At 45.1% G+C, this 24,631-nt stretch overlaps 1 protein-coding gene across 1 annotated transcript in view; it reads left to right on the plus strand.

The window, feature by feature from the left end:
- Positions 1–13,132: 13,132 nt before the first annotated feature.
- Positions 13,133–24,631, plus strand: part of MAP4 (microtubule associated protein 4) — a 191,313-nt gene continuing 179,814 nt past the window's right edge. Inside the window, exon 1 of the mRNA XM_045530360.1 lies at positions 13,133–13,306. The gene's annotated coding sequence lies outside the window, so the exon portion shown is untranslated. The remainder of the gene's footprint in view (positions 13,307–24,631) is intronic.

Below are 24,631 nucleotides of genomic sequence, written 5' to 3' on the forward strand. Positions count from 1 at the left end.
AGCAACAAAAATCATCTCACCCAAATTCTCATGAAACCCTATAAGGTAGATACCATTACTGAGCCCATTTTGCAGATGGACAAATAGGCACGGAGATGCCAACAAATAACCAGCTGAGGCTAAGACATAGAGTGGCCACCCGGTGGAGGACCTGCTCCACCTTCTGGCTTAGGCAAAGCTGATTCCTCCACTGGGCTTCCTCCCTCCACCCTCTCCCACCGCCCACCACCTGGTCAGAGAAGCTTGCTAAGGCAGGTATGAGAACCTGCCTTTTGCAGATGAGGAAACAGGGCACTCAGAGGTGATAGGCAGAGCCAGGAGCAGATATTCTTCCCTCCGAGTAGCCTCCCAGGCCACCTCCACCAGATCCTGCCCTCATTCCCAAGCCCACCTCCCACTGCACCCCTCCAATTCTCCCTCCCTCCTTAGTTCAGCCATCTGGGCCTCTCTCCCTCCAGGGAGTCTTCCCGCAGCGACCCACGACCCACCTGGCATGGGGGTGCTCTACAGAGCACTCTCACCCTGAGTGTCACTGTGGAAGTGGATGGAACCCCTTCCTTTTCCACATGACTTTGGTGAACCAGGGACAGCCTGGGAGATACTTCCTGACACTGTTGGCCAAAGCCAAGAGACACTTTAAAGAACTATTCATAGAAAACTTCCTCCAACAGATATTTACTGAGCATCTACCACGTACCAGGCACGTGAACCCTACTGCCGAGGAGCCACAGTCTGGGAGAAGAGGCAGGTTCCTTAATAGGAAGGCATTGGGTATTGTGAGGGGATCCAGATGTCAGATCTTAAGATCACAAGAGAGGGCCGGGCGAGGTGGCTCACGCCTGAAATCCTAGCACTCTGGGAGGCTGAGGCGGGTGGATCGTTTGAGCTCAGCAGTTCGATACCAGCCTGAGCAAGAGCGAGAGCCTGTCTCTACTAAAAATAGAAAGAAATTAGTTGGACAACTAAAAATATATATATAAAAAATTAGCCAGGCATGATGGCGCATGCCTGTAGTCCCAGCTACTCGGGAGGCTGAGGCAGAAAGATCTCTTGAGCCCAGGAGTTTGAGGTTGCTGTGAGCTAGGCTGACACCACGGCACTCTAGCCAGGGTGACAGAGTGAGACTCTGCCTCAAAAAAAAAAAAAAAAAAAAAAAATCACAAGAGAGAACTCTTTAATAGGCTATAACTTGCTTCTTTCCAGGGAAGGGCATCCTCACCCTCAAAGGGGCTGTCAGGAGTATGCCGATGTCCCTCCTGCCTTGTCCTCTGCTCACATGGAACTCTAACCATGGCTCTGAGTCCCCATCTATGAAATGCGAACTTTGTGTCATGTAGAGAAGATGCTTGTAAAAACACAGGGCACAGAATCGTCACTCCACACATAGCTTCATTTCTCAGCACAAATGCTGATTTCCCTTCCAAACTTCCACACGCAAAACTTCTCAACTTCCCAGTTTAGTTTCTTTCTGAAGGTCCCAGCAAGATCTCACGTTCCATTTTGCCCTGCTCGGCTGGCACTTCCTGCCTTACTTCCTGCCTCCCTGTTCGTCTTCCAGTCCAGCCAAACTTCTCAGCGTTCACCAACAATTTGCCTGTTGGGAAGCCGGGCACCGTGGCTCACACCTGTCATCCCAGCACTTTGGGGTGCTGAGGCAGCTTCACCAAAGTCATGTGGAAAAGGAAGGGGCTCCATCTGCTTCCACAGTGACACTCCGGGTGAGAGTGCTCCCTAGAGCACCCCCATGCCAGGTGGGTCGTGGGTCGCTGAGGGAAGACTCCCTGGAGGGAGAGAGGCCCAGATGGCTGAACTAAGGAGGGAGGGAGAATTGAAGGGGTGGAGTGGGAAGTGGGGTTTTTTCTCAAAAAAAAAACAATTGACTGTAGACAACTGTGTCACTGAACATGCCTGTGTGAAACACCTTTTCCTCCTGTTCTTTACCCAGCAAACCCCTGCCAATCCTTTTCCTCCAATTCAAGCCTCCTCCTCCAAACCTGCCCCGACTCCCCCGGGCAGTGTTAATCACCTCTTCCTCTGTTCTCTCGTGGGGACTTGTCCATACAACTATTTTATGCTTTAACTTGTCCATCATTTCTCTTATTTTCTTTTCATGTCTCTAATTCTCCCTATTCCCTCTCTCTCTCTCCCTCTCTTTGAGACAGTGTCTTGCTCTGTCACTGGGATACAGTGGCCCTATCATAGTTCACTGCAACCTTGAACTCCGGGGCTCAAGAGATCCTTCCACTTCAGCCTCCAGAGTAGCTGGGACTATAGGTGTGTGCCACCATGCCCAGATAATTTATTATTATTATTATTATTATTATTATATTAGAGATGAGCATTGGGGGGGATCCTCCCTATGTTGCCCAGGCTGGTCTTGAACTCCTGGCACCCAAGTGATCCTCCAGCCTCAGCCTCTCAAAGTACTGGGATTACAAGGTGTGAGCCACTGCACTTGGCCCCTATTCTCAATAGAGTTTACCTTAGAGAAACTGAGGTTGATAGAGGAGTGGTGTACTTTCTGGGGTACCAGAGTGCCCCAGTTCAGCTGGGCCCTGTTTGTTGGAACGCTCAGCATTGGGCTCCATGACTCCTCCTAAAGTTGGTGGCCAGGCAGGAGCCACATCCTGCCTCTAAGCATCAAGGCTCCCACGGCACCTGTGAGGAGCTAGCTCCCAGTGAACTCTGCCCATGCACTTGGACGAGGCAAAGCCATTTGACCAGGGCCAGACCAAAAGCCTCCTTGGCCCAGAATCTGAGAAACGTTGGCCATCAGAACTCTTGGATCCTGGCTCTAAGTCCCCACAGGGGCGTTGAGACCCTGCTGGGAGGATCCCTTACTCTTGCCTTTAATTAGAGCTAAATGCGTATCGGTGACCCACCCACCCACATTCAGACCAGGACACAGCACATCTGGCATTCACTTTTGCCTCTCAGAACCTTTGAACACTCCTCTATGCTGGGCGCTCTCCCACTCTGAGTCCCACCTCCCCCAGATAGAAGCCTTTTCCAGCTGCTCTATAGCTGGGGCACCGCCTATACCCTGAGCCCTGCTCTATCACTGGCAGCTGAGAACCCAGGTGGACATCAGCATCATTCAGATGCTGTGCCTTGCTCTGGACAGGCTCCTAGAACACAGAGATGAGTCAGAACTGCCCTGCCTCCCAGGATCCCACAGGAAGAGGAGGCAGCCACGAAAGCAAGTAAGTACCTCTCACGGGGCACTGAGGAAAGGGCTACAATGAGGGGAGATGTCCAGTGTTCCAGGAGCACCGATTGTGGAGACTTGCAGGGAGGGGCCCTGCCTTACTCATTTATTATTTAACAATTACTCAGTCCCTCTGGCAGTGAGGTGTCCTGTAAAGTGAACTGAATTTAACGTCAGACCTGAGCTTGAGTCTGATTGTGCTGCTTTTTAGTTGGTACCTTGGGTGAATCACAACATCCTCAGAGCCTCTGTTTTCTTATCCCTGCCTTGAAGGATGCAGGAAAGTAAAACAAGGCAGCGCCTGTAAAAGAGCTTCAAAAATGGTCAAGCACTGTACAGAACTTCACTTTTCGTTCTAGAATATTGCATAGATTCTGCCACACTGTTGGCACTTGGAAGTTTCTGTTGAATGGATGAATGAAGAAATGAATGAAGAAATGAATGAACAAACCAGTGGATAAATGGATGACTAGTAGACACTCAGGAAATGCTTTGTTAAAAATAAAACATGACCAAGAACATTGCCACTTTTGGTACACTTAGCATCAGCGAATGAGTGAAGAACTTCACATCTATGCCTCAATTTTCACAGTAACATTATGAGGTGATGACTCCCATTTTACAGATGAGGAAACTGAGGCCTAGAGATGTTATGCAATTTACCCAAGGCCACACAGCTAGTGGGTGGCAGGGCTGGGATTCACACTCCAGGCCTTGGTATTGTCCACTTGCTGTAATCTTTTCCACACTATATGCATGGGCATATTGTTTTGACTTAATTCATCCAAGCTCTCATTAGTACATAAAAGTGCAATTTTTAACTCCAGGTGCAGGGCCACTGTGTGACTTGGTGAATCTGGGGAGTAAGTCAAGAGTGGTGGTTCCTAAAAGGCTGTTTGCTGGAAAGTGTTCTTATTTCTACCCTCGCTGGTGCCAGGAGTGAAGTCTTTCCTGCTCTTTGAATCCCTCTGACCTGAGTAGCCTATGTAGCCTCCAAGTCTCCACAGCAGGTCCACCCGCCCAGTCTCTTCCTGCTGTCTCAGCTGTCCTGGGAGGCAGGCAGGGTGGAAAGCTTCGTCCCAGTCATAGGTAAGAGCCTGAGGTCGCTACTGCCACAAGTCTGCACAAGAACACAAACTCAGATCTCAGGATCCTGAGACCAGAACCTCCTCCTCCAAATGGCGTGATTTGAGCCCAGAACATACTTAGACGGGAGAGAGGTTCACCAGAACTGGAGAGAGGAACTGGCCTCTGGCTTGGACCACAGGGTCTTGGGTAGTCAGCCTTTGCTGCATCAACTCCTGCAGGCTCTGCAAGGGACAGTATATGTGTACAGGATACAGTTTTGTGGCCTTGTCATGGGCTCAGAAGTGGAACAGGAAAACTACTTTCCTGTGCTGCAGCTGGGATGTACCTGAGATACCAGGAGCACATGCTAGGTGTTTTAGACATGAAGTCTGCCAAGTCAGTAGAGCCAAATTGTAGCAAAGAATCAGGGGTTTTGTGGTAGAAGCCAGTGTTGGGTCCTGAGTTTGCTTCTGACTAGCTGGACACACAGAGAGGACACTGGTTTTGGACCAGACAGCACCTCCTCCATGGGGACTTCCCAGGCCTGGTGATGCTCAGGAGGGATAAAAGCCCCAGGATTTTCTATAGATCTGGGTCAATCCTGTTTTCATTCTCTTCCCTGCTGGCTGCTTTGAGGAGTTTAATTTAACTGAAAGGCAAAATCCTCTAATCACCTACTCTAAATCAAGGCATAACATTTGGGGTAATGAGAGGCGGTGACCCTAGGTGAGGCGAGGCTATGGGATGGCAGGGCCTGGGAGGGCTCTGGGTTTGATCTCAACTGCTTAGCTGCAGGTGGAGAAGCTGGGGGCTCCCATTGGCCCTTTGGAACTGATCATTTTCTCACACTTCTAACAGCGTTGGCTGCAGACACTCTAAGGAATGGGGAGGAGAGGGTCAGTAAATTGTGATCTACCCTTGAAAATAGCATTTGAAAACACAACAACCACACAAAAGCTTATAGATGAATGTTCATAGCAGCTTTACTCATAAAACTGGACACAACTCAAACGTCTGTCACTGGTGAGTGGATAAACAAACTGTGATACATCCGTACAATGGAATATGCCTCAGCAGTCAAAAGGCGTGAACTACCGATACCTGCTTCGACATGGATGAACCTCAGAAGCATTATGCCGACCAAAAGGAGCCAGACACAACAGTGTACACATCGTATGAGTCCAGGTATAGGAAATTTCTAGAAATTGTAAAACTTAGAGACAGACAGCAGACCAGTGGTTGCCTGGAGGTTGACGTGGGCATAGAAGTTGACCACAGGTGGGCTAGACGGAAGTTTTTTGAGGTGATGACAATGTTCTAAAACTGCATTTTGGTGATGGTTATACAACTCTGTAAATTTACTAAAACTCACCAAACTGTACACTTAAAAAGGGTGAATTTTATGGTATGTAAATGATATGTCAATAAAGCTATTGAAAAACTAAGTGAAGTCCTTCACATTTGACAGCTCTATCCCTGAGCTCCCTGTGTGCCCATTCTGGGAGTGGGGGCACATCTGACAGCCCCTCCACTTCCCACAAGGGAGAGGAGAGTGGTGCACACTTCATCTAACTCAGTGGTTCTCAAAGTGGGGCTCCTGGGCCAGCAGCAGCAGCAGCCCCCAGGGGCTTGTTAGAAATGCAACTCTCAGGACCCAGCTCAGACCTGCCGAATCGGGTGCTCTGCCAGAGGGGCCTGGTGATCCGAGCTTTAACAACTCTCACGGGCGTCTGGCTCAGGCTCAAGTCTGAGAACCATGGTCTAATGGGAGGTGAAGGAGAGGAGGAAGGTCCTCTATGATGAGCGCCTACTGTGTACAGCCAACTGCCATGTGCTGAATCATATCATCCTCACAGCAGCCCTGTGACATATTATTGGCCCCATTTCATAGATGAGGAAACTAAGGTTCAGAGAGGCTGAGAGATTGGCCAGCTAATAAGGGGCAGAGCTAGGATCAAACCCCCAAGTTTCTGACAGGAAACAACCCCCCCACTACCCCAGGCGCAACATCCACCATCCACGGCGCCTAGAAGCCCAGGGAGGCAGAAGAATCACAACAAATACAGCTCCCTCAAGTTCTATCCTGGAACAAAGTGTGGGTATAAAGAAGTAAACAGTACGCACAGCCCTCAACATGGCCCAGTATTTTCCTCAAGGCTGAGGCGGTGGCCCTTGTTTAAGGTTATATTGTTTATTCCCAGGAGACGAGGGGGTGGGGGAGTTAGAACCAGCGGCTTGGACAGAAGCCCAGAAGGTCCCAGCTCAGTTCCTCGGGAGCCTGGAATGTGAGGGGCTAGGGACACAACACGGAACTCAGGGATCCGGGCCAGAGAGCGTACAGGCCGCTGGGGACCCGGGAGGGCGGGTCTGTGGTTTCCAGATGCACTGATGACATAATGTCTGCCTGGCCTGCCAGTCCTGCTTGCAGTGGCCCTGCCCCGGCTGTGGCCTGCTGTTCCGGGTAGGCTTCCTCTCAGAGCTGCTCAGGAAACTGAGGCCGATCAGCTGGGGCCTCCCTGCTTAAATCAGGGCCACCCGTGTGCAGTTACTTCCTTTCATCGTTCAACGCTGGCTGGTGCTGGCTCTTTGCTGTGTGTGGCCCTCGTAGAGGTTTCCAGTGCCTGCTTTTCCCACCAAGATCATCACTGGCTGTCAGACTTGATGGAACAGAGAAGCTCTTCTAGCCCAACTATTCAAACGTGCAGAGAGGGGAAGGGACTTACCCCCGTGAGGACAGGGCCGATAGCAGAATCCAGAGCCCCCGGCCATGAGCTATTTAATAATAATAGTCCCTACCATTCATGTAGAGTTTCATCATTTACAAAATGCTTTCATGTGTTATCTCCCTGGATCTTCTCAGTAACCTCGTGAGACTGAGGTTTATGACTGCTTCGTTTATAGATGAGTAACTCGGTGTTTATAGAGTTTAACCGACTTGCTCGAGATCGCCCACCGGTGCTCACAGCCAGATGCTCTGGCCCCAAATGTCTTGCCCAGTGCTTGAGTCCTGACGCTGTGAGCAGCATCTCCAGTGCCCAGAAGCCCAGGGGAGCTTCAGAGGAATCGTAGTAAGCACAGCCCCCTCAGGTTCTATCTTGGAACAGAGTATGGGTATTCTCTTGTTCGTTGGCTCAACAGTCTGATGACTTTCCAGTCTAAATTGGACGGTGTAGTCCCTGACTTGAGCAAGTGACCTGGGCAAGAACTGCTTTTGTTCGCTGAGAACAGGACTAGGTGATTCTGTGTGACCTGCCACCCAGGTCCAAGGGCAGCCTGGGAATAGCTCTTTGCTCATGTCTGCTGTGTTCTTTTCCAGCAGTCTTTTATGTTTCTTTGCATGTCGTGGTGACATAATCCTACAACCTGTCATGGTCAACCTACTTCCCCCTCCAGTAGGACTAACACATGATAATGATGGTCCAGATTCCACTTACCAGGGCCACACTGGGTTCTGGCACTCCCATATACCATATAAGGGCCTCAGAGCTCAGCAGTGAAGGAGCCAGGCCTGGAACTCAGTGCAAGGTGACTTTGAAGTATATAACATCATACTTTTCTCTCATGTTTTGTTTTGTTTTGTTTTGTTTTTTGAGACAGAGTCTCACTCTGTTGCCTGGGCTAGAGTGAGTTCCGTGGCGTCAGCCTAGCTCACAGCAACCTCAAACTCCTGGGCTTGAGCAATCCTCCTGCCTCAGCCTCCCGAGTAGCTGGGACTACAGGCATGTACCACCATGCCCGGCTAATTTTTTCTATATACATATATATGTTTTTAGCTGTCCGTATAATTTCTTTTCTATTTTTAGTAGAGACGGGGTCTCACTCTTGCTCAGGGTGGTCTCGAACTCCTGAGCTCAAACAATCCGCCCGCCTTGGCCTCCCAGAGTGCCTGGGTGGCGCGTGAGCCACCGCGCCCGGCCTAAACTCTCTTATTAATTTTAATTGTAAATATCAAATTTTCTATGTAGAAAATCATATTAAACATATTAGGATAGGCAGAGGAAACAGCATGAGGAGGGTCCTGACAGAGGAGAGTTCAAGAAACAAAAGAAGGCAGATGATGTTGGGCATAATGAAAAATAAGGCAGATGAGGCAAGACAGAGGCAGCATCATGGCACAGGGTCTCAAAAGCCAGGTTCAGGATTTTGAGGCAATGAAAAGCCACTGAAGGGATTTAGGTTAAAAAGTCTCCCTGGTAAGCCACTGGACTCTGTCCATGTTTGTATCCTGGCCTACATTTTGATCAAAATTTGGATGAATAAATATAAAGTATGCCTTTCATGTATAACAAATATATTGGATAACCCTTAAATGTCTTGTGAACTTGTAGAACCTCAAGAATATATCTTTAAGCTGGGTGCGGTGGCTCACGGCTGTAATCCTAGCACTCTGGGAGGCCAAGGTGGGAGGATCCCTTGAGGTCAGGAGTTTGAGACCACCCTGAGCAAGAGTGAGACCCTGAGGCCGGGCGTGGTGGGTCATGCCTGTAATCCTAGCACTCTGGGAGGCCGAGGCGGGTGGATCGTTTGAGCTCAGGAGTTCGAGACCAGCCTGAGCAAGAGCGAGACCCCGTATCTACTAGAAATAGAAAGAAATTATATGGACAACTAAAAATATATATAGAAAAAATCAGCCGGGCATGGTGGCACATACCTGTAGTCCCAGCTACTCGGAAGGCTGAGGCAGGACGATTGCTTGAGCCCAGGAGTTTGAGGTTGCTGTGAGCTAGGCTGACGCCATGGCACTCTAGCCTGGGCAATAGAGTGAGACTCTGTCTCAAAAAAAGAAAAAAAGAAAAAAATAGAGTGAGACCCTGTCTCTACTAAAAAATAGAAAAGAAAATTAGCCAGGCAACTAAAAATAGAAAAAATTAGCTGGGCGTGATGGTGTACATCTGTAGTCCCAGCTACTCAAGGAGGCTGAGGCAGGAGGATTACTTAAGCCTAGGAGTTTGAGGTTGCTGTGAGCTAGGCTGATGCCATGGCACTCACTCTAGCCGGGGCAACAGAGCGAGACTCTGTCTCAAAAAAAAAAAAAAAGAATATATCCTTAGATGTGGGATTGTGGGATGTTTGCTAAGATTCTTTCTAATTCTGAGATGCTAAGGTTCCATGCTTTTCATCCTGGGGACCCTGGAACTGGAGGGAATGTTCATTTCCACTGGAAGCAGGCAAACAGAACGAACTTGGACTTTTTGAAACACAATCTATTAGGGTAGATCCACATTTACACAAATAATTACTATATTTGTGAATGTTGTAATAGAAGGGCATAAAAAGGATGCAAGGGGCTGGGCATGGTGGCTCGTGCCTGTAATTCCAGCACTTTGGGAGGCTGAGGTGGGAAGATCACTTGAGGCCAAGAATTGAGACCATGCTGGGTAACACAGTGAGACCCCCTTTTCTACAAAAACTAAAAAATTTAGCCATTCGTGATGGCATGTACCTGGAAGTCCTGGCTATTCGTGAAGCTGAGGCAGGAGGATCATTTGAGCCCAGGAGTTTGAGGCTGAGGTGAGCTATGATCACACCACTGTACTCCAGCCTGGGTGACACAGTGAGACTTTTAAAAAAAAAGGCGCAAGAGGGTGTTATGAATGGGAGGCAGCAGTACATAAGGTTATGAAACAGACCGAAGGGCAAGGGGAAGGCTTGGAAGAAGCTGCAGCAGTATACAGGAAAGAGAAAGGTAGTGAACCAGAATAGCAATCAGTGTTGATGGAAAGGTTTCTGAGGCAGGAGCATCTGGTAGGCCTCAGGGGAGAAGGAAGGAAATAACTGAATGACTTTTGGGTCTCTAGCTTGGGTACACATAACATGATAACTCTATTAACTTAAGGAATGAGGATTCCAACACTTTTGAGCTTTCCTAGTCATCTGACTACTAAGGAGCTCAAAGCCAAATTTATTCATGAAGTCTGAGACAGGTCTTTAGGCTGTCTACTCTATGCAGCAGAAAGAAGGATCACAGTAACTTTTCAGCTTCCACCTGTGCTTTCCTACAACAGTAAATTCATGATTGGACAAAAATCTAGGGCTTTGGTGTGAAGTGATGTTAATTTCACCAGAAAAGGAAACCTATTTTATTTATCTTTGTACAAGTGCCTAACTCACTGTGTGGTCCTTCCTGATGTGCAGACACTTAATCCATATCTGTTGGGTGAACGAATTCAGTTTTGCAATGGTAGTTCCCGTACAATGGAGTCTGGATAAGCATGTGAAAGAGGGAAAGGCAAAGCTTTGCCTTTGGGCCCAAGACACCTGGGTCATTAAATAACTGGTGTGTGACTTAGATCACTCATTTTAGTTCTGTGGGACTGTTCTAAAGTCCTTTCCAGGGGCCCAAATTCATTGTTCTATATCTTTTGCACTTATTCTTTGATTAAGAATCTCTTCTTGGCCGGGCGTGGTGGCTCACGCCTGTAATCCTAGCACTCTGGGAGGCCGAGGCGGGTGGATTGCTCAAGGTCAGGAGTTTGAGACCAGCCTCAGCAAGAGCAAGACCCCGTCTCTACTAAAAAAAAAAAAAAATAGAAAAAAATTATCTGGCCAACTAAAAGATATATATAGAAAAAATTAGCCGGGCATGGTGGCGCATGCCTGTAGTCCCAGCTACTGGGGAGGCTGAGGCAGTAGGATCACTTAAGCCCAGGAGTTTGAGGTTGCTGTGAGCTAGGCTGACGCCATGGCACTCACTGTAGCCGGGGCAACAGAGCGAGACTCTGTCTCAAAAAAAAAAAAAAAAAAAAGAATCTCTTCTTATTTGTGTAGGCTCTTAACACTTCTGTAGAGTCACTATGACATTAATAGTAAACTCTGTGTTTGCTAAGTGCTAGGCACCAGTCTAAGCACTTTACACATACTAACACATTTGATCCACATAACTAACCCTAATGACATAGGGACCTTTATTATCTACATTTTACAGCTGAAGAGATAGAAAGCTTAAATATCATCTATTAATACAGGGTCACATAACTTATAAGTAACAGTGCCCACATTTGCACACAGGGAATCTGGGGCCAGAGTCTATTTTAACTACCTTTGTATGCTACATCTAGATTATCCTGTGAGTGACTCTGTGAGAGAGGCTGGTGACTATTATCTCATTTTTTTTTTTTTTTAAGAGATGGGGGTTCTGTCTCCCAGACTGGAGTGCAGTGGCATGATCATAGCACACTGCAGCCTCAAACTCCTGGGCTCAAGTGATCCTCCTAGTTCAGCCTCCTGAGTAGCTAGGACTATAGGCATGTACCATCATGCCCAGCTAATTAAAAAAAATTTTTTTTATAAAGACAGGGTTTCACTATGTTGCCCAGGCTGGTCTCAAATTTCTAGGCTCAAGTGATCCTCCCGCCTTGGCCTCCCAAAGTGCTGGGATTACAGGCATGAGCCACTGTGCCCCACTTATTATCTCATTTTTATAAATGAGGCAACTGAAGCTTAACTTCCCCAAGATTACACAGCTTGAAAGTAGCAGGCTGGACTTCAAACCAGGACTTTCAACCAGGACCAGTGTTCTTTCTGGTAATTAGCATGCTCTAGAGGTTGGGAATGTGGCTCTAGCACCTGGCTACTGGAGTTAAAGCCCACTCAATAAATACTGGCTTGCTGACATTAGGTAAGTTACTAAACTTCTGTTTCCTCTTTTGTAAAGTGGGAATTAACAACCATATAGGATTGTTGTGATGCTTAAATGAGTTTAGTGTCAGAAAGCACTTGACAGATGTTAGCCATCACTATTCATTACAGACCACTGCTACCCAAAAGAAATATGCAAATCAAACAGTAATTTTAAGTTTTCTAGCAGCCACATTTTAAAAAGTTAAAAGAAACATGAAATTATTTTCTCTCTCTCTCTCTCTCTCTCTCTCTCTATATATATATATATACACACATAGTTTTAGTGACAGGGTCTTGCTCTGTCGCTCAGGCTGGAGAGGCCTGATCATAGCTCACTGTAACCCCAAACTGATGGGCTAAAACTATTCTCCCACCTCAGCCTAGGAGTACCTAGGACTACAGGCCTGGGCCATCAGCTAATTAAAAAAATTTTTTTGTAGAGATTGGGTCTCGCTATGTTGTCCAGGCTAGTCTTTAGCTCCTTGCCTCAAGCAATCCTCCTCTGATTCCCAAAGTGCTGGGATTACAGGTGTGAGCCACAGCACCTGGCCTATTCTAAATATATTTTATTTAACCAAATATACTCCAAACTGTAATCAATTCTATAATCAAATATCCTACTTGTAATCAGTAAAAAAGATTAGAATGACATATTTTGTATTTTTTGTACTACTTAAGTATTGAAAACCTGGTGTGTATTCTACGCTTACAGCACATCTCAACTTGGACCAGCCATGTTTCAAGAGCTCACCAGCCACATGTGGCTCGAGGAAGCAGAGCCCTGCAGAGGCCCCCCCAGTCGTCTCCTCTACTCAGCCCCCCTAAGGGTTCCTTGCAGAGACCAGCTGGCCCGCGGCCTAAGCCCCGCCCCATGCCCCTCCCAGGTTACATCACAGAGCTCACAAGCCCCATGGCTAGGGAGACCCCGGCCCTCGCCGCGTGCGCCCTGACTCTCGCACGCTCCCAGCTCTAGGAGCCCAAGCTCTCAAAGGAAGCCACGGTCATCACAGAACAGCGGAGGCGGCCGGTCGGCCTACGGTTCCCTTCGGCATTCGCGGGCGAGGGGAGGCAGTCTGAAGCCCCTGTGCGCACCTCGCCCCCAACAGCCCGCAACTCGCGCAGCTTCTACGGAGAGGGCGAGGTGGTGGGGCCAGCGCCCATTGGTCCGCCGCAGCCCTCCGCCCGCCCCTACCCCGCGCTCATTGGCCGGAGTGGCGGCGCCCGCTGGGTAGGCCGTGGTGGCGCCCCTCCCTCGCGCCGGCCCTCAAGAGGACGACGAGGAAGCGGCCGCCTCCCTGCGCCCCGCCCCTCGGGCTCGCTCGCTGGCTCCAGGCTCTTCCCGACCTCTCCCGGCTCGTCCCGGCGTTCTCCCGGCTCCCTCCGGTTCCAGCTCCGGCTCGGCTGCGGCGGGTAGGTGCAGCCTCAGGCTGGGCCCGATGGGGGGACGGCCTCCTCACTGTACCAGAGGCTGCCTGAACCTCGCCCCGCGGCCGCCTGGGACCCCTCAAGGCCCGCCCGAGGCGGGGAAGGGCGGTGGCCGACGGCCTGAGGGACGCGGGGGCGGCCAACGGAGGGGACCAGGCGGGGGGCCTGCGGGCGTGACCTTCTGAGTCTTCAAGACGTGATCTGGGGAGGCCGTGGGTCGAGGCGTGCTGAGGGTCCGGTTTTGGGGCGGTGGGGCCGAGCGGCATGCCTCGGGCTCTGGATGGGGCTGAGCCCCGGGAGCGAGGGTCAGCTGCAGTCAAGGGCCCTGGGTGCGGTTCGGGGAGGTAGGAGAACTCCAGCGTCGTTTTCTAAGGCTTTAGGGAGGGCGGTTGATGTGGAACTGAGGCAAGCCTTAGAGAGGGTGTCCAGTCGGCGGTTATGGGTGGGGCTGAGGGGTGGTCTGAAGAACCGGCCCCGAGCAGGGGCTCTCCCTGCGGTCCTGGCCCTGGCACTGTTTGGGAGCTAAAGCATGTGTCTGGCTGCGGGAGAGCGAAGGGGTCGCATAAGGGTGGGGCTGGGAGGGAAGGGACGGGGACTAGGAGGGGCAGTTGGAAACATTAACCAGATTAGAAGTTGTAATTTAGCACATAGAGCAAATTCTACGCTGGTGTGTTGCCTGAGCTTCAGTGAAATTGCACCGTGGTGAAGTTTTAGGGGTTTTGCTTATCTCCAGGAACGTGTAAATTAAATGCATTTGCTGCTTAGGGGAGGAAGCAGTGATTACCCTTAGGGTTGTGTTTTAGGACCCAGACCGGGGTGCAATATTTTCTCCTCGGGAAGGTTAGTGTTACCTAGCTTTCTACTGGAAACCCCCTTTTCTCCTTGTCCTCCCCTGGTCCAGTTACAGTATTGCTCCCCAGGGCCTCTCAGTTCTCTCCCTGGCTGCATAGCATTGCAGTGTTCTTGCTGTGTGTGTGTGTGTGTGTGTGTGTGTGTGTGTGTGTGTGTGTCTCCCGCCCATTTCCCTGCTGCTGTGCTTTTGGCAACTGCCTCTGCTCTTTCCCAGGGATGGTTGTGGCATTGCATCAGGGGATATTTGTGCTTGTAATTTGCTCACTCAGCCCAGGAGGAGGGAGAATAGTATGCTGCAGAGATGGGAGGGGGGTGCCGTCAGCTTGGCTGGGTAGGCAGAGAAATGGGTGTGGTGAGGGAATACAGCTGCTCTAGGCCTATAGGGTAACACTGCCCAGTCATCAGCGCAAAGAGATTCAAAGAGCAGCAGCAGCTATTTTTATAAATCAACCTGAGTCCAAGCTGAGCACATGGATTTAGAGTGAACAGTTGTCATGCTCTAACTATTACAGGCTAGATGTTTGGTAGACAACATTAGAGTTGCTAAGCAGGAGACTCCATGTGTACAGTGCAGTAGGTACTTTACTTGCAACTTTTTAGATTTGCTTTTCTCAGCTCTCAAGATTGGGACATTTCTCTTCAGGGGATGTCTTTTAAATTGGTGTAGTCTGATGGTCAATACTGCTTCCTTTCAAATGAAATGTTTTTACCTTGGTTATGCTCTTCCTTTCAAATTTAGCTAAAAAATAATAAAGCTACCATTTTTTTGAGCACTTGCCATCTCCCAGGCACTAGTTATATTTATTTACAGATAGGGAAATTGAGACTGAGGGGAATAAGAGATCATACAGATAGTTAAGTGGAATAAGTGGCGTTCAAACCAAGGTCTCTCTGACCCCCACAAGAGACTTTAGAATTTTGGTTCACACAGGGTTGATTCAAGTGCTTGGGAATTAATTCATTCAATGTAAACTCACCTGAGACTGATAAACCAGATACCAGTTTATGTATGTGGAAAGTATTAAGTACCATGTACACAATAGGATTTCATTATCCACTGGCCAGGACACCTCCAGTGTTCTGGGCAGCCTAATTAGTAATTAGAAGGCAGTTGATTATAGAATTGGAATGAAAGGCATTGAATGCTCTTAGAGGGTATTTTAATCAAGTCACAGAAGCCTAGTGAGTCTCCCTTTCCCAGTGTAAGAATGCACATGTTAATGTGAGACAATGCTGGGGAGTGTCTTAACACATTTTCCCACTCTGTCTCACTTGTTTTTTTTTTAAGTCATCTCTTCATATATTTGTCATCTAGCATCTTTGTGTTAAAATTCTTAAATTTACAAATAAGTTCACATTACATATTAAAAAGTTATTTTCCATTGTTTGCTGACAGTGAAGAAGGAAGCACCTGGATTTTCTTATGTTCTAGGTGGCTTAACTTTAGTTGGTTCTTCTTGATCTCAGTGTCTTTGTTCTTTTTCCTAATCTTGTTTCTGAATATGGCGATCCATCCTTTGGTGTAAATTTTTGCTATTGACACTTTACATTTTTGGCGTCACTTTTCCTTTTTTTTTTTTTGTTAGCATTAAGCATGAGTGTTTGATATGTAGGTTTTAGTTTCCTTAAAAAGCAAGAAAATCTGAGAGGAACATTTTGACCCATTGGAACCCACCATCTTGGTGGTTCATTTGATTTAGTCAATTTGAAAAGGAAACCAAGTAAATATCACTGGTTTCACTTTGTCTTTCTAAATGGCACTTTTAGAACTAGGTTACTATGGACTTATTGCTAGGGGTGAGTGTGTTGAGGACAATTAAAGTCAAGAAGGGGAATAAAACAAAGTGATATAGATGAAGGATCATAATCATCTATCATTTTAGAGCTCTCTAGGCTAAGCTCTCAATACAGACCTTATGATGAGCTATTCTGAATCTTAGTAAAAATGTAAGCTTGAAAGTCAACCCAGTTTACTTTTGTGGTTTTTTTTTTTTTTTTTTTTTGAAGCAGGGTCTCGCTTTGTCACCTGGGCTAGACTGCAGTGGCCTCATATCTCCCTGCAACCTCAAATTCCTGGGCTCAAGTGATCCTCCTGCCTCAGCCTCCTGAATAGCTGGGACTACAGGCGTGAACCACCAAACTACTTTTGTGATTTTTTTTTTTTTATAGGTTAAAAAAGTTAATCTGCCAGGTGCGGCGGCTCACGCCTGTCATCCTAGCACTTTGAGAGGCTGGGGCTGGAGGATCACTTGAGGCCAGGAGTTCCAGACCAGCCTGAGTAACATAGTGAAACTCTGTTTCTATGAAAAATAGAAAAATTAGCTGGGCGTGGTGGCGTTTGCCTGTGCCTGTAGTACCAGGTACTTGGAAGGCTGAGACAGGAGAATCGCTTGAGTCCAGAAGTTTGAGGTTGCAGTGAGCTATGATGATACCGCACTCTACCCGCAGCAATAGAGTGAGACCCTGTCTCAAAGGGAAAAAAAAAAGTTAATCTTCTTACCGTGAGAAGATTCTCATTCTTTTCTACTTTTGTTATTTGGAATTCTTCTGTAATGAAGAATCTTACCCTATCTTATTAGTTTGCATATAGTTAAATATCCTTATTTATTTATGACTTTTCTTCACTTTTCCTAACTTTTACAAGGAAAATAAAATTTTAAAAACTTTTTATTTTGAAATAATTTTAGATTTACAGAAGTTGTGAAGATAGTACTGAATTTCTCTATGTTCTTCAGCTTCTTTTAGTGTTATCATTTTATATAACCTGATACATTTATCAAAATTATGAAATTAAAATGAGTATATTATTGATTAAATTACAGAGTTTCCTCTGATTTCCCTAGTTTTTCCACTGATGTACTTTTTTTGTTATAGGATCCAATCCCGGAGACCACATTGCATTTAGATGTCATGTTTCTTTAGTTTCCTGCAATCTGTGACCGTTTCTTGGTCTCTCCTTGCCTATCTCTTCTTAATACCTTTGAAGAGTAATGGTCAGGTATTTGTAGAATGATCCTTGTTTTGGTTTTCTAATGTTTTCTCATGATCAGCCTGAGGTTATGCATTTTGGGGAAGAATACCATAGAGATGATATGTCCTACTTATCACATCATATCATGAGATACCTGATATCAACATGACTCATTACTGATGTTAACTTTGATAACTTAAGGTGATGTTTCTCTGCTGTGAAGTGACAATTTTTCTGTTTCTTCACTTTGTTAGAAGCTAGAAATGAGTCACCATGTCAAACTCATACTCCTGGCGAAGGAAATTAAACTCCACCTCTTTTTTTTTTTGAGACAGAGTCTCCCTCTGTTGACTGGGTTAGAGTGCCGTGGCATCAACCTAGCTGACAGCAACCTCAAACTCCTGGGCTCAAGCAATCCTTCTGCCTCAGCCTCCCGAGTAGCTGGGACTACAGGTATGTGCCACCATGCCCGGCTAATTTTTTTTTTTTTTTTTTGAGACAGAGTCTCACTTTGTTGCCCGGGCTAGAGTGAGTGCCGTGGCATCAGCCTAGCTCACAGCAACCTCAGACTCCTGGGCTTAAGCAATCCTTCTGCCTCAGCCTCCCATGCCCGGCTAATTTTTTTTTTGTATATATATTTTTAGTTGGCCAGATAATTTCTTTCTATTTTTAGTAGAGACGGGGTCTCACTGTTGCTCAGGCTGGTCTCGAACTCCTGACCTCGAGCGATCCACCCGCCTCGGCCTCCCAGAGCTAGGATTACAGGCGTGAGCCACCGCGCCCGGCCTTTTTTTCTATATATATTTTTAGCTGTCCAGAGTGCTGGGATTATGGGCCTGAGCCACTGTGCCTGGCCTAAGCTCCACCTCTTGAAGGGAGGGAAATCAAAGAATTTGTGGACATATGTTAAAATCACTGCAGTAATTAATAAATATTTTGGGGAGAAATACTGTGAGGCTATACAGAGATCTGATTTCTCCTTAAAGTGTTTTTGCATTCGTCAGTAAATCTTGCCTGTAGCAACAATTATTGTGTTCTAATAATTTTCTAATTCCCTCATTCTTTCTACTTTTATTATTTGGAATTCTTCTGTAATGAAGGTTTATGCCTCCCCTCCATTTATTTATTTATTAAATCATTTATATCAATACAGACTCATGAATATTTATTTTTTTCGTTAGTTATAATCCAGTACTGTATTGCTCAGATTGTTCAGCTTTGGCCATTTTGATGTTGGTACCTGTATTCTTTTTGCATGGTCTCTCCCCTCCCTTTTTTTTTTTTTTTTTTTTTTAGAGAAACTAAGATCTGATTACTAAATGAGCTGGGTGTACTCACAGACTCATAGTTACTGGGGTATCACTGCTTCTTAGGCCTTCTCAGGTGACAAAGTTAGGAAATAATATGTATATAATGTATACATACTGACCAGTGTATACACACATATCTATAATATGTTTCTGTATGTCTGTCATAAATATAGACATGAATTATACTGATATCTCTGACTCTAATCCAGCACTGCAGAGTTTATTCTAGCTTTACCCTCCTTGCTTATTTGTAACTTCTTTCTCTGACACTGAGAAATTTGGCTGACTTAGCAAATAAGACATTTGCTTATTTGTTCAACCATGGTATATGTATAAAGTAAAAAATGCAGTTTTAATTGTCACATAAATTTCTAAAGCATCTGGCAGTAGTTAACTAAATTATTCTCCTGTAATATTGGTATTTTAAATTATCATTTTTCAGCTCAAGTGGAGAGGTGAAGTCATTTACCCCGGGCCAAACAGGAAGTGAGTGACTGTAGCTGGAATGGACCTATTCTCACTCTCAGGGCTGTACTTGATCCCAAGCAAAGCAGTTTCTTCATCGTGATTAACAAATTAACCTTTGTCCTTTCTTCTTGATGGCATTGCTCCTTTTAGTTAAAGTTTCTGGGTTTTTTTCTTTTCTTTTCTTTTTTTTTTTTTACTGTTTTTGGTGACAGAGTCTTGCTCTGTCACCTGGGCTAGAGTGCTGTGGCATCAGCCTAGCTCACAGCACCCTCAAACGCCTGGTCTCAAGTGATCCACCTGCCTCAGTCTCCTGAGTAGCTGGGATTACAGGCTCCCACCACAATGTCTGGCTAATTTTTTCTATTTTTAGTAGAGATGGGGTCTCACTGTTGCTCAGGCTGGTCTCAAACTCCTGACCTCAAGTGATCCTCTCGCCTCAGCCTTCCAGAGTACTAGGATTATAAGTGTGAGGCACTGAGCCTGGCCAAGTTTCTGGTTTTTAGCTTTAAAAAAAAATACCTTTGGCAGTATTGAGAGCAAGAATAATTCTTTTTCTGGACTTCTTCCTACTTGTAGAATCATACAAGAGGTCTTAGAGATAATTTAGACAAGTTTTTCACACAATATATGATTCTTCCAGTCCTTTGTGCAGATGTTTGCCAAGATACTGGTGGGTACTAATTCCAGATTTGCAAATTTGTTTTTGTAGAAAGATTTCCCTGATAATGATTATAAACCTGCCTCCCTGTAGTTTCTTTTCAGTGGTTCTAATTTTGCTGTCTACAGTTATTCCTTGTAGCTCCAATTTCAATTTTACAGCTATTCAATGAATTATTTTGTACTACCACTGACCTCTTTCTTTTCCACACTATTCCACACCTACCTCTCATGAAATGTGCTTCCTAAACCTTTTACTATTTATTGTCAAAAGACAGAATTATAACAAATTTAGTTATAGATCTTCATTGGCTTTTATTTGTGATTCTAGACTTGGGCAATGCCTCATTCTATAATATAGAATGAGTGTTCCAATGAGCTGAGCAGAGGAGGTTGGCTTTAAAGATAGACAAGGGCTGAGGAAAACAGAAACAGAGAACAAAAAGAGGATTGGTCACTTTTTCCTTGTAAAAAAGTTATTTCCTTGTAAAGGTTCAAGCAGAGGCAACTTCCTTATTGTGATGGCTAAAATAAGCCTGTTTGGGGATTTAGCTATTATCTTTCTCCTGATTTCTTAGGAGGTCAGATAACCTAGTTTTGGCTTGGTAGTGGGGGAACTTTAGCATAAATGACTCCATTTTGGTTTGGTCTTTTGGGCCTAGTATAGGAGCTCAGTCCAAACCAATGGCCTCCTGTGAATTTTATTTAACACTGTGTTGGGCATCATCCTGTGGACATGCTGCAGTTGTCAGCTTGTCAGATTTGGTCTGATCCAGATACTGTGTTAGGCACTGAAGTGAAGTGATTAAGGAATACAATATGATCCCTGCCCTTGGGAGGCTTACCACTTAGTTTCCATCTAAACTGCTGTTCTAGAATGAATTAAGTTCTTTTTTCTTTCAATATCTACTTTTCAATGTTAGTTTATACTTGTCTAGTAGTGAATTTACCTCTAGGTCTTTTCCCTGGAACTGTTGTTAAGCCAAGTCTTTTTCCTTGGTTGGTTGGTTTCCTGAACCTGTATTTTTGACTTTTTGCTCTCCTATATTCTTTGCTCATCTCTGTCTGTTGTTCCAAAGGGATTTGTTTTTTTAAGGGTCTCACTCTGTTGCCCAGGGCAGAGTGCAGTGGCATCATCACAGCTCAGCTACAACTTCCAACTCCTGGGCTCAAACGATCCGCCTGCCTCAGCCTCTGGGAAGCTGGAACTACAGGTCTGCACCACCACACCTGGCTAAGTTTTCTATTTTTTGTAGAGATGGGGTCTTACGCTTGCTCAGGCTAGTCTTGAACTCCTGACCTCAAACTATCCTCTGACCTTACCCCCCCAGAGTGTTAAAATTACAGGTGTGAGCCACCATGCCTGGCCTTGAATATTTTTTATTATGACAAAGTATAGGTAGTTTCTGACTCAATAATGATTCTCATGTAAAATAGTTATAGCTTCTATTTCATTATTCTCACCCTCTCCCCCAATATGTTGAGACTGCTGTGGAAAAACTTAAAGCTTTTAGAGGATATGTATATTCCAAAGAAGGAGGAATTTAGGGGAGATTGAGGATGGGTGGTGGGTGGGGTGGAGGATAGAGACCCTTAAAAAAAGATTGCTTCTTATAGTGACTTCTCTTTGAGCTTTATTTTTGTTAAACTGTCAGATACAGATTAAGTATTCCTTATCTGAAATACATGGGACCAGAAGTATTTTGGATTTTGGATTTTTTCAAATTTTGGAATATTTGCAGTATACAAATATTTCAAAATACTCCAATGATCATTTCATTTGAGCATCATGTTGGTGCTTAGAAAGTTTTGGATTTTGGAGCATTGTGGATTTGTGATGCTCAATATATGATTAATTTGGGTTAACCCACTTTCTCTTTTAGCAATAGAAATCCACTGAGAGGATTCAGAAGAGAGCTTTCAGTCATTATTTTATGGGAAGAACATATTTTTTTTTTTTTTTTTGAGACAGCGTTTCACTTTTTTGCCCGGGCTAGAGTGAGTGCCGTGGCGTCAGCCTAGCTCACAGCAACCTCAAACTCCTGGGCTTAAGCGATCCTACTGCCTCAGCCTCCCGAGTAGCTGGGACTACAGGCATGCGCCACTATGCCCGGCTAATTTTTGCTATATATATTTTAGTTGGCCAGATAATTTCTTTCTATTTTTTTAGTAGAGATGGGGTCTCGCTCTTGCTCAGGCTGGTCTCGAACTCCTGACCTTGAGCGATCCACCCGCCTCGGCCTCCCAGAGTGCTAGGATTACAGGCGTGAGCCACCGCGCCCGGCCGGAAGAACATATTTTTATTGAAATAATTTGAATTGGGAGAGTGAGAGTTGCTTTGGGTGACAGATAAGTGATTTCTGAGTTTAGGAAGGATTGGGAGGAGAGGAGGCAGGGGATAAGGCAAACTTACAGGCTTAGTTCTGTATCAGCTCAGGTGTTACCTTTAGAAAGCCTTTTCTGGCCACTTTCTACCCTCCTCTGGGTTAAGTACTCTTCTTTGGTGTTTTCATATATCTTTGGGTATTGACATTGCATGTTAAAAAAATTAATATATAATTTACATACTATAAAACTCAACCATTTTAAAACATACGATTCAGTGGTTTTTGGTGCATTCACAACGTTGTGCAACCATCACCATTATCTAATTCCGGAATATTTTCGTTATCCCCAAAAGAAACCTCATGTCCATTAGCAGTCCCTTCCCATTCCCTTCATTTCTCCAGGCCCTGGCAACCACTAATCTTCCTGTCTCTATTCTGGACATTCCATATAAATGCAATCATATAATAAATGGCCTTTTGTGTTTAGCTTCTTTGACTGAGCATATTGTTTTTAGGTTTATCTGTGTTATGGCTTATATCATAGGCATTCATTTTTATGTCTGAATTATATACCATTGTGTGGATGAGCATTTGGGTTGTTTCTGCTTTTTAGCTATTATGGACAATCCTGCTGTGAGCATTCAAGTATTTTTTTTGTGGACATACATTTTCAGTTCTCTTGCTTATATACCTAGGAGTGGAATTGCTGGGTCTTATGGTAATTATATTTAATCTTTTAAAAAAATTTTAAACTCATCTTAAATTTATTTATTTTTTAATTTTAATTTTAATTAGTTAATTTATTTTTGAGACAGAGTCTCGCTCTGTTGCCTGGGCTAGAGTGCCGTGTAGCTCACAGCAACCTCAAATACCTGGGCTCAGGCAATCCTCCTGCCTCAGCCTCCTGAGTAGCTAGGACTGCAGGCATGTGCCACCATGCCCAGCTAATTTTTTCTATATATATTTTTAGTTGTTTGGCTAATTTCTTTCTATTTTTAGTAGAGACAGGGGTCTCGCTGTTGCTCAGGCTGGTCTCGAACTCCTAACCTTGAGCGATCCTCCTGCCTCGGCCTCCCAAAGTGCTAGGATTACAGGCATGAGCCACCACGCCTGGCCTATTTGTTTATTTTAGAGATGGGGTTGCACTAAGTTGACCAGGCTGGAGTACAATGGCTATTATGGTCAAAACACAGTGCAGCCTGAAACTCCTGGGTTCAAGCTATCATCCTGTCTCAGCCTCCTGAGTAGCTGGGACTACAGGCACATGCCACTGCACCCAGCTAATTATGTTTAACCTTTTAAGGAATTGCCAGAATGTTTTCTAAAGTGGCCATATCATTTTATGTTCCCATTAGCAGTATATGAGGGTTACAGTTCTCTCCATATCCTTGACAATAGTTGGTATTACTTGTTTTTTTTGTTTTTTTTTTAATAGCCATCCTAGTAGGGGGTGGGCATGAAGTGGTATCTCATTGTGATTTTGATATATTGATTTCCCTGATGACTAATGTGCTTATTGGCCAATTGAATATCTTCTTTGGAGAAATGTATATTCAGATCTTTTGCTGATCTTAAATTAGGTTGTTTATTGCTGAATTATAACTTTTTTAGATACAAATGCCTTATCAGATAAATGATTTGCAAATATTTTCTCCCATTCTGTAGGTAGTTTTATCTTTTCACCTTTTTTTTTTTTTGAGACACAGTTTCACTCTGTTGCCCAGGCTGGAGTACAGTGGCACGATCATAGCTCACTGTAACCTCAAACTCCTGGGCTCAAGTGATTCTTCTGCCTCAGCTGGGAACTACAGGACCATGCACCATACTGGGCTTCACCTTCATGATAGTATCTTTTGAAACACAAAGGGGCCAGGCTTGTAATCCCAGCACTGTCTCAAAAAACTAAACCAAAACAAACAAAAAAACACAAACATTTTTAATTTTAATGAAGTCCAACTTACTTATTTTTAACTTGGTTGCTTCTATTGTAGGTGTCACATCTAAGAAACTGGTGCTAATCCAAGATCACAAGGATTTCTACCTTATGTTTCTTTTAAGAATTTTATATGAAGTTTTAGCTGTTACACTTAGGCTTTTGATTCATTTCTAGTTAATTTTTATACATAGGGTGAGGTAGGAGTTCACAATCTTTGTTTGCTGTGTAGATAATCCGGTTGTCCTTGTACCATTTATTGAAAAGACCTTTTCTTTTCCATTGAATTGTCTTAGCATCCATGTTGCAAGTCAACTGACCATTGATGTATGGTTTTATTTCTGGACTCTTAATTCTATTCTATTGATATAAATATCTGTCCTTATGCTAGTACCATGCTGTCTTGGTTAATGTAGCTTTGTGTAATATGTTTTGAAATCAGGAAATGTGAGTTTTTTAACTTTGTTCTTCTTTTCAAGATTGTTTTGACTATTCTTTTTGCTTTTTTTCTTTTTTGAGACAGAGTCTTGCTCTGTTGCCCTGGGTAGGGCTCAGTCTTCTTAGCTCACTGTGACCTCAAACTCTAGGGCTCAAGTGATCCTCTTGCCTCAGCCTCTCTAGTAGCTGGGACTACAGGTGTCTGCCACGATGCCGGGCTAATTTTTCCATGTTTAGTAGAGACCAAGTTTCACTCCTGCTCAGGCTGGTCTTGAACTCCTAAGCTCACACAATCCTCCCACCTCGGCCTCCCAGAGTACTAGGATTATAAGTGAGAACCACCACGCCTGGCCC

Source organism: Lemur catta, chromosome 18 (assembly GCF_020740605.2).
Source record: "Lemur catta isolate mLemCat1 chromosome 18, mLemCat1.pri, whole genome shotgun sequence".
In the NCBI taxonomy this organism is placed as follows: Eukaryota; Metazoa; Chordata; class Mammalia; order Primates; family Lemuridae; genus Lemur; species Lemur catta.